Source organism: Miniopterus natalensis, chromosome X (genome assembly GCF_054644295.1).
Source record: "Miniopterus natalensis isolate mMinNat1 chromosome X, mMinNat1.hap1, whole genome shotgun sequence".
Taxonomy (NCBI): Eukaryota; Metazoa; Chordata; class Mammalia; order Chiroptera; family Miniopteridae; genus Miniopterus; species Miniopterus natalensis.
The window spans coordinates 104795658-104803195 of NC_142103.1; the positions used below are offsets into that span (position 1 = coordinate 104795658).

At 50.6% G+C, this 7538-nt stretch overlaps 1 protein-coding gene across 1 annotated transcript in view; it reads right to left on the reverse strand.

Annotated features, from left to right (window-relative positions):
• The window catches only part of STS (steroid sulfatase), a 51938-nt gene extending 45992 nt beyond the window's left edge, over nucleotides 1–5946 (reverse strand). The window contains exon 1 of the mRNA XM_016207576.2: nucleotides 5856–5946. The gene's annotated coding sequence lies outside the window, so the exon portion shown is untranslated. The remainder of the gene's footprint in view (nucleotides 1–5855) is intronic.
• Between the last annotated feature and the right edge of the window lie 1592 nt (nucleotides 5947–7538).

A 7538-nucleotide genomic window follows, 5' to 3' on the forward strand; every position in this document is an offset into this window, starting at 1 on the left:
CCTCACTCCCCGAGCTCTGCTCCCGGTCCCGGCATCAGCGAGCATTTCATAAGCATGTTCTCAGGAGGAACCTTGTCCCCGGAAGGAGGGCCTGTCCAACCTCGGCAAACATTTCCCTTCAGCTTGGCTCAGCCGCCGAGCTTGGCCCATGGCTCGCTTTTGCAGGCCATGCGGGGAAGACAGGCCTCGGCGCCCGTGCTCTTGGTGTCCCCCTAGAATATCTGCTCTCTTTCAGCTCCACAGCAACAAATGGAAGAAGACCTTGCAGGGTTGAAGGCAACCAGGGACCCTGTTGAAACTCACCCCAGCCCTGAGATCTTGGAAGACAGGGACCCCTAAGAAATTCTGTCCTCTGTATTCTGCAAAATGAATGATTGCAAAGAATCTCCCTCCCCCATGGGACTCGGGTAAGATGCACGGATGCCCCCATCCCAACTGTCAGAGCCCAAGGCAGGTCTCCCCCAACCCCCCCACGATGACACGTGGATGACTTTGAATTAGTTACTTCCTCAGCAGCGGGTCAGGAAGGACATGCTGACCCTCCTGTGCCCTTGAAGGCAGGAGATCAATCGGCTGGGACAGGTGCCCCCCTTGTGCGGGGCCGACAGAGACGCCCCCGTCGCTGGAGTAAGGAGCCGGGGGGGGGGGGGGGGCCGGAGATTGTATCCACAAACCCTGTTACTTTGTTGCTAATTCACTTTCTACCCGAGCGAGCGCAACATTGTTTACATTGCTCAGTAATGAGCTCCCAGCCTAAAGTGTCTTTGTCTCCTTAGTTCTTCATAAATGTATCATTTTCTTTGTCTACAAAGTATAAACAGCTGGCTGGTGCATGGTTTCAGACAGCGCCGTCACTGACGATCTCCCGAGCACCACATTAAATTGGATTATTGGATTTCCTCCTGTTAATCTGCTCTCGTGTCCATTTTATTATTAGTCCAACCCAATGATGTCAAGAAGCGGAGAGGAGATATATTTAAAAAAAAAAAAAAAAAAAAAAAGAAGAAGCCCGGCCAGGCGTGGCTCAGCGGTTAAGCATCAACCTAGGATCCAGGCGATCAGGGTTCGATTCCCGGTCAGGGCACATGCCCGGGCTCTGGGCTGCAGCCGATCAATGACTCTCTCATCATTGATGTTTCTATCTCTCTCTCTCCCTCTCCTTTCCTCTCTCTGAAATCAATAAAGATATATTTAAAAAAAAGCAGCGGAGAGGGAAGAGCCTCCGTCCCTGACATGATCTGCGACGGGACCAGGCGGCGGAGGCTCCTCAAATTCACTCTTTGCCTCATAAACGAGGCACCGAATTGCTTGTCCCCAGGGATCGATGGGAACAAAGTGTTTCTTAACCAGATTTCAGGTCTGTTTAGCCACTTCCTCCAGGACCCCGAGCTTCGTCCCACTTCCCACCCCACCTTCCACCCAGGAGAGCAGACAGACAGGCTCCCCGGAGAACAGGACGGCACTGGGGTCGAACACTCGCTATCGACTGTTCGTCTGGACTCCGCTTCTCCCCACCTTCCCACACCCGCTTCCCCTTTACAATAGAAAATACCTTCTTCGTCTAGCCTTTGAAACCTTGCAGGTCTCTGGTCAAAGCATCTCCCCACTTTGCCGTCATTGTCCTGAATAAAACCCTCTACTGCCCGGCCAGCTTGGTTCCATGGTTGAGTGTCGACCTATGAACCAGGAGGTCGCGGGTTCGATTCCCCGGTCAGGGCTCATGCCCTGATTGCGGGCTCGCTCCCCAGTCGGGGGCGTGCAGGAGGCAGCCGACCGATGACCCTCTCATCATTGATGTCTCTATCTCTCTCTCCCTCTCCCTTCCTCTCTCTGGAATCAATTAAAAAAATGGCAAAAAATGTTAAAATTAATATTAATGAATCTCAACCGATAGGGAAAATTGTCAATTCAGCCCTTCCCTTCCCTGGAAGTGTTTATAAGAGAGGATTTCTTGACGGAATTGTGAAGGGTAACAGATACTTTCCAGACCTCCACTTCCCAAGACTATTTTTATTTTTATTTTTTTATTTATTTTTTAATCATCACCCGAGAATATTTTTTCCATTGCTTTTCTGAGAGAGTGGGAGAGAGAGAAAGAGACATCGATGGGAGAGAGACTCGCTGATCGGATGCCTCCCGCTCCGGGGATGGAGCCTACAACCGAGGTACATGCCCTTGACCGCAATCGAACCCGGGACCCTGCAGTCCTCGGACTCACGCTCTAACCACTGAGCCGCACTGGCCAGGGCCCCAGGACTGTCTTACTCCTGACGGCCTGCCCATTCCGTGGAGGCGGCAGAAGACAACGCCAACAAAATTCACGGCTGAACTCCCAAGCTGCCTTCAGGACGGCGTGCCAGTTGTAATTTCGTGAGTAAAAAAAAAGGTAACTCCTTGACTAATGCGGAGAAATCAATCAGCAGCTCTCCGAGACGTGTTTCCTTTCCATGTGGGAACAGGTGTCACTTTTAATAAAAATGTTAAGCGCTCAGAATGGATTGCAGGACAGGAATGTCAATTCGCTCGTCCACACCAGACGAACGAATTATTTTCTCCGATAACCGCTGGGTCTGGGGGAGACAGCAAGTCCGGAAACTCCCCACAAAGTTTCTCAGCATCGCTTTGGTCAGTGCCGCCTCCAGGTTAGGAAACGCAGGTTAGCCCTGGCCGGTGGGGCTCAGCGGCTGACTATTGCTCGATGAACCAGGGGGTCGCCGGTTCGATTCCCGGTCGGGGCACATGCCCGGGTTGTGGGTTCGATCCCCAGCAGGGGGCGTGCAGGAGGCAGCCGATCAATGACTCTCCTCATTGATGTTTCTCTCTCTCTCCCTCTCCCTTCCTCTCTCTCTAAAATCAATAAAGATGCATTAAAAAAAAAATGCAAAGAATGACATAAACTCGCCGGTAGTCCCCATGCCCTGAAACTCATTGCAAATAAAATGATACGATCTTTCTCTGCAGTTACGTGTCCGCACGTGTACAGTCCATCGCGGAAAACGTGCACATCCACACGTAAATCTCTCATTTAAGTCGGCAAGCACGGCGCTGCCTTCCGGGAACGTCCGATTCTGCCTTTCCCACCCTAAAACGAGACCATGAAGCTTTTCTCCGCGACAAAAAAAAATCCTTTAAAAACCGTAATGCGCCGTCTCTTGTTCATCGAGTCCGAGACACACAACCTTATAAAAAGGTTGGGCTTATCCTGACCCCAACATGGGCTTTTGCATCGTGGATCTTTGCTGGTTGGAATGTCATTAAAAATGTTCACCACCCTCCAAGGATGTATCTTTATTTTTTAAAATTTACCTTTACTGTTGAAAGGGTGACAGATGTCCCCTTGTTTTCCTGCACTGACCCCTGCACCCCCGCCCAGGGCCCGCCCCAGGCCTTCCACACACGATTGCCTGTGTCCGTGGGTGATTCTTTCACGCACATTAATTCTGTGGGTTAATCTCTCCCCCTGCACCCACCCCCCTGCCTTCCCTCGTGTCGGTCTCAGCACATCCGGACCCAAGATGAGCCCACAGGCTGCAGGCCGGTCTCACCAAACAAAATGATGTCTCATAAAATTCCCCTTTTTCTCTCTTTTTTTTTTTTAAATTCTCACTAGAGGATGTTTTTCATTGATTTTAGAGAGAAGAAGGGGGGAGAGAGACAGAGAAGGAGAGAGAGAGAAAGACCTGGACCAGGGCTGGAGATTGAACCTGCAACCCAGGTACATGCCCTTGACTGGAATCGAACCCGGGACCCTTCAGTCCTCTCGGCAACGCTTTGACCACTGAGCCACACCGGCCAGGGGCGGAAAAATTTATTCTAATATCCCTAAACTTTTTAATTTTTTTTTTTTTGAGGGGAACACACTAGAAATCGCAGGCGTTTTCCTGACTGTCACTAACACGTCCACGCAGGGTTTAGCGGCTGGATCCGAGACCCCGCACTCGGAACCGCAAGGTCCAGCGCAACGCCCGCGGGGTGGCTCTGTGCTGGTGAGACACGATCAATACCGGCATCAGGCGTTTAGGGATGGCCGTTTTAATCCCCGCTGAATCGGCGCATGAAGGAAGCACCGTGAAGACTGTATTACTTTATGATGAATGAACCCTGAGATTTCTCAGACTCACCCTGTTAATTAGCCACGGAGTCTGTCCACGTTTTCTAACATTCCTGGCGCCCCCTCTCCCCCCAAAATGCCAATCTCCCTTCTAGACTAAAAGGACCCAAAATAAAAAAAAAATTTAAAAAAAAGACCCCGAGCATTTTCTCGCAAAATGTACAGTTATTTTGTAGCGAAATAAAAATGAAATAAAACCCGACTTAGCAGGCGCCGAAGGCTTCGAAAGCCGGGTCGGAAATCAAAAGCCGCCTCCCGCGTTAACAGCCACATTAGGAACGGAATTAATCTTTCAAACGCTCGAGAAGTGCGTTTCTGCGGCAGAGACTGAGCAACGCGAGATCCTTTTAACGAAGAAATCGCAGAAATCCCAGCGGAAAAGGGGGCTGGTGAGCTGCTCGGCGTGAGGAGAGAACCAAGCCCAGGCTCTGAGCCTCCCCGGACGCCCCCTCCGGTCAGAGAATCCTGTGCCGTGGGGTTTGAATTTAATGGGGGAAAACACATCCTAAAAAAAAACACACGTCGCTGGCTTTTCATCTCTTCCATTCTCATTCCAACTCAGCCCCCTCCAAGGAAAACAGCGTCAGATATTCTACAAAGAAAAAAGACTTGGGGCCGAGCCTCTTGGGCCGCAGAGCAGGGTGTCCCTCCCGCCCTGGGCACCGCGGGCGTGGGGCTGACTCGCTGTTCGTGGTGGCGTCTGTCCTGTGTCCGGCCGGATGCTCAGAAGCACCCAGGCCACCACCCACGAGACGCCAGGAGCAGAGCCCCCTCCAAAGCTATGAAACCCCAATGCCCTCAGACCTGCCAACTCCCCGGGATGGCCAAAGCTGCGTTTAAAGATCCTTCCATCTCCCTGAAACCCTCGCTTCATCTCCCATCGCCCAGGCTGGCGGGCGCGGCCAGGTGCACACACCTGGGCCCACACACGGGCCCCGCTTTGCTCTCAGGACCATCCTGGGCACCGAGGTGCGTCGGCCTCCCGGGAAGGCAGGCCAGCCGACCGAGACTGGGTCTCTCGGACGCCACGCCGCGGTTCCGCCTCCGGAGCCTTCCGTTACCAACGGGAGCCTCTACCTTCTCTGAAGGCCGCTCCGTGGAGCCTGCTGCCGCTGGGGGAGGGGACAGGACTATGACAAGCAGTGTCCCCTGTGACATCACAATGCAGAGGGCCACAGAGCTGGGCCCCTTCCGAGAGACAAAGGTGCTAGAGAGTTCTCACCATCCGGTCCCCTCAACACCCCCCCCCACATATACTGCAACCAGGGAGAGGTGCCCTCCTCCAGGAAGCCCGCCCGCCTGCTCTGCCCTCAGGTGACAGCACCAGGCTCACCAGGACCCTTCCCCCTGCCATGGGTTCATAGCTGCGCTCATGCAACTAGAGTCACCTCCGAGGTCCCGGGGAGCCCTCAAACCATTTACGAAAACCACACCCCTCTACTTCTCAGGGTCCGGCCTACACACCACCCCCTGCCCTGCCCTCGTCACAAGTACATCTGCTCCCTAGGAAACCACGTTGGCCCTGATTCCCGCTCCCCGTCGGCCAAGGGACCTTTTGTTGGACGGTCCTTTCCGAACGAAAACGATACCGGGGCAGCTCCGGTTATCCCCGTGGGTTATACCCGTAGGTTATCCCCGTGGTATCAGAATCTTCCAAAATACAATTATCCAGGTCGCCACACAGCCCCGTTGGGCTTAGTCGGGGCGGCCAGGCAATGATATTTTCACAGTGTCTTCTACTTACGCCGATAAGAACGTGGAGACGGTCTTGGGCGATGTCCTTGGAAGGTCTTACGTTATGGAGACCACCATGTGCGGGTACGGCCAGGTGAGGGGCTGTCAGCGTCGATGATCGGGGGACATCGGGTGCACCCTGCGGATTCATTGGAAAGAATCATACAGATAAGCGTACGCTGGGCCCCGTCAATGAGCTCTTTCTTGCCTAAATAACTCCTTTGTCTGCTGGTTTCTTCCTAACTCCTAGTCACCTGCAGATCTCAGGTGAGTAGCCACCGCCTCAGAGAAGCCCACCTGATTGCCCCATATAAAGCAAATACACAGGGTGTCCCACAAAATGCATACGCCCTTTGAATAATTATTAATTCCAACGGGTTAAATCTGAAAACAAAGAAACATCAATTGACTGACCAGCTGTTAAGTGTGTGTACATTTTTGGGGGGACGCCCTGTAGGCCTCCATTGTTGAATCTCACAGTACCTTCCCCCCTTGGTAGCCATCACCAGTATTTGCAATAATGTATTTATTTGTTTTCTTATTATTTGATATCTGTCCTTCCCACAGGTACTAACAATGAAGAGCTTGTGGCCCCCTTGCAAGCTCTCAATCAATATATATTTTTTCAGGACGTATCAGATATTTATTTTTGAAATATATGTTAATAACGTATATTCATACAAACATAGCCTCAAAAATATTTAGCATCAGTTCTTTTTTGACAATGCCTCCCGTATAATTTACTACATCAAATAAGCCTAATCCTTTTAATATTTTTCTTTTCATAAGGAAATAGAACTAATCTTTTAAGATGTTCCAGGGACCTCTGGAAAATCCCAAAGTTAGTTCAAGGTCAAAAAGACTTCATTTAGAATTTGTTGTCTTTTTTGTATGTGTGAAGACTGTCAGAAATATCAATTTAACAAAGTTACATAGGTTAAAAAAAATGAAAAACTTAGCTGTGTGAATATTGAGTAGACTGGTTTTTCGTAAGTCACCAAAACCAGAAAAAGACAATGGGAACCACAGCAAATTATTTCAGCAAGACAACATTTTTTTCATTTTTTAGGCAGATTAGTTAAATACTCAGAAACCTAAGCATACACGTTCTTTTTTACAGGCAAAAGGAAAGAAACCATTATTTGTACAGTTGATCCTGGAAAATATATGGAGTTTGTATGATGCTGTCTTTTAAATGCCGTCTTTTAAAGGTTAAATATTTTCTTAGTAGAACTGGGGCCACAAACTGCTGTCCTCCCCGAAGTGTTTCTGCAACCAGACGAGTGTTTTCCTGTTTACGTTTTGAAGTGGCTGAAAAAGGAATACTCTGTGAAACCTGAGCAGCGCATGATATTTTGTATCCCTTCGCCCATCAACAGAGTGTCCAGGAACCCAGCCTCGCATGATACTTTGTATCCCTTCGCCCATCAACAAAGTGTCCAGGAACCCAGCCTCGCTTGATATTTTGTATTCCTTTGCCCATCAACAAAGTGTCCAGGAACCCAGCCTCGCATGATATTTTGTATCCCTTCGCCCATCAACAAAGTGTCCAGGAACCCAGCCTCGCCCACTGCTCGCTGATGGTCCACGGCGGCGTCTGCACTAGCCTCAGACTTGTGTGATTAGGATGGATTGTTTGGCCTGAGGAGCTGAACACGGTCATTACCTGGCCCTGGAGAGAAAGTTTTTCCAC